Below are 2,510 nucleotides of genomic sequence, written 5' to 3'. Positions count from 1 at the left end.
TTAGTTTTTAAAATAAATATTTAATTCATGGTATGAACAATTTAGCAGAATAAATGGATGAAGTTAGATTTTTCACCAATGCTTGAAATCAGTGAACAGTGAACGATATCTGCAACTTGGCCAAAATCTTGGGTTTGCTTTATATTTTTTTTATTAATTTGCAACCATGGTAATGTCTATGAGAAACATGAAAATCCCTGTTTTGACCTGAAGGATAAAGTGAAATATTTAGAAATATTTTGTCTCTCTGTCACTCCAGGAAATTGTGGTTATGTCTTTCATTGTTTTACAAGCTCAATTTTTAATTTATTTTACCTTTTACATGTATAAGGGATTACTTTGCAGTTTGCAATTGCGAGTTTTGCGACCTGTACAAATGTTTAAGAAAGTGTTAAAGCACAAACAGAGAAGTACCTCCACCGGTCGAAAGGGGCAGCACCTAAAAAACTGAAGCAGATTTACTCGTCTCGTCACACGGTTTCAGTACCTTCGTAGTGTTGTGACGTATTTCCAAGTGAAGAGAATTACAGTGATCGCTACCACATGCTGTTTCACCTTTTTTACACACCTTTTTTACACACTGAGTTCAAGCATGTTCTAACGTTTCATGTTGAAATGTATCTAGCTACAGGTAGTACGCCCTCACGCCATTGCTCATGACCGGAAGAGAAGTCATTTCGAGGGGGGAGGGAAGGGTAACGTATTTGATTAAAGATTATAAGGGTACATGAATAAATAAAAAAAGTGCACAGATGAATCATTTACATAAACACTACAATATTACATATAAAAATACAAATAGTAAAATTTGATTTCATGCTGACTTTAAGATGATGAATCCTTTAATCATAATCTGTTTTTCACTAGGACACTTGATGGGATTCGCTGCAGCAGTTTCTGGATGAAAGGTGTTGAGGTGTGTTGTACATTCCATTCTCTTGCACAGTTCAATTATTGTTTCATTACTGAATATGCAATACTCTGCATTGAAATGAAAGCTGTTATGTTTGCTCCCCCAGCTCAAGTACTAAGCTTTACACCCCCGGCAGCAAATTTACCCTTGCAGCATATGGGTGAAAACTATGGAGGTATGTAATACGTTGCGCTTAACTAAGTGTTAAATTTAAGTCCAATTCATTAAATGTATGCAATAACTTCAAACATATTTTTACATGTCAATGATTATCAATAGGAGGGAGAAAGTCATTGATCTATTGTTGGCCCTTGTACTCCAATGACATCTCATGTCAAGCATGAAGTTTTCAGCTGTGAAGGTATATTCTAGCCCTATGTCTTAATGTCCAGTGTTTTAACAGTATTGAAAATAGTGCCTTTAGTTGTTTGTTTTATTTTATTTTTTAAATGTAGAACCAAGCCCTGAGGGAAAGCAATGCACGAGCAGGTGAGAACTTGCCCTGTTTCTTAAATTGTACTTTTTTGTGTGTGATGTAAGTCCAAAATTACCATATGCCTTTCATTTTGTAGCTTCGGATGACAGCGGCTTACTTCAAGAGTAGGTGAAGCAAGTTCAACAAACAATGTTGAAGACGTTTGCTTGCACTGGGCAATCAGGTTCAACTTGCAAACAGCACCTGTGGTTGTTGGTTTAATTCCCACTGGGGCTACCTGTACATGTAGTAGACCTAGATATAAATGTCATAGTTTAGTAGTTGAGGGACCAGGACTGACTATTTTATTCTGGGAAACCCTGTAGGTGCAGATCAGACCCTTATGCTGTGACGTCTTGCAGAGTTTGGCGATGTTGTGTCTGTTGGAGTTACTCCTGTCAGGGGATCTGTTACTCCCCCTACACACCCAGGAAGATTTGCCGGTTCTTGACAACAGTTTGAAGCAGGATAAAAAGCTCCAGGAACAACTTGTAAGTTTGCTGATTATAACGCCGTAGAGTAATCTAAAAAGTAAAATTTAAGATTGTATACTGCATATATTACAGTCTGAATCCTTAGCCTTTCACATTTTTAATTTATTTATGAGAAGCTTCAGAGAAATGTAATTTGTAACACTTTTTTGGATTTTCAGCTTGGTGTAGGGGATAAAGCATGTTTTAGAGACATGTTCCTTTAGACCATTGTTCAAAGTAAGTTGAATATTTTTTTAATTATATTTTAAGTAGATGTGTATGGCCTCATGCAATTCAAATGAAATGACAAATCTGTATTTTCTAAATTAGCCATCCGGATGAACTCAGCAACCCAGGATGCCACTGATGCGGTCTAGGTTAATGTTTCACGTTACCTGAAAGGAGCATCTGACCGTGAAGGCAGAAAAAGGCACCGCACAGCTGAGAGGGACCCACAGCCGACCACTTGGGCTGACTACTGAAACCCCAGAATCACTGACAACTGGAATCCTTTCTTTATCTTGCAGTCAGTAACATCAAGACCCCTAAAGAAGTCAGAAGTGTCACACTATACTCACTCACTGTGGAAATTACTTTCTTTTTTTTCTTTTTTCAAATAATGCTTGTAAGTCCTTGTGCCACAGGTCAG

The 2,510-nt window shown here is 37.4% G+C and overlaps 1 long non-coding RNA gene across 3 annotated transcripts; it reads left to right on the top strand.

Annotated features, from left to right (window-relative positions):
* The first annotated feature begins 503 nt into the window (after window positions 1-503).
* On the top strand, window positions 504-1,840 carry LOC311066512. 3 transcript variants are annotated; one of them, XR_014603091.1, is made up of 7 exons: window positions 504-631; window positions 868-916; window positions 1,020-1,088; window positions 1,193-1,274; window positions 1,369-1,402; window positions 1,486-1,572; window positions 1,715-1,840. It is a non-coding gene; the product is annotated as an uncharacterized lncRNA (long non-coding RNA). The 3 variants fall into 3 exon arrangements; XR_014603092.1 differs by having other exon boundaries at window positions 595-695; XR_014603093.1 differs by lacking the exon at window positions 504-631 and having other exon boundaries at window positions 780-916.
* Window positions 1,841-2,510: the final 670 nt, after the last annotated feature.

Source organism: Abramis brama (genome assembly GCF_963993115.1).
Source record: "Abramis brama genome assembly, chromosome: 16".
Lineage (NCBI taxonomy): Eukaryota > Metazoa > Chordata > Actinopteri > Cypriniformes > Leuciscidae > Abramis > Abramis brama.
Note: the sequence above shows the minus strand (reverse complement) of the source record. Positions and strands in the feature narration are given on the sequence as shown.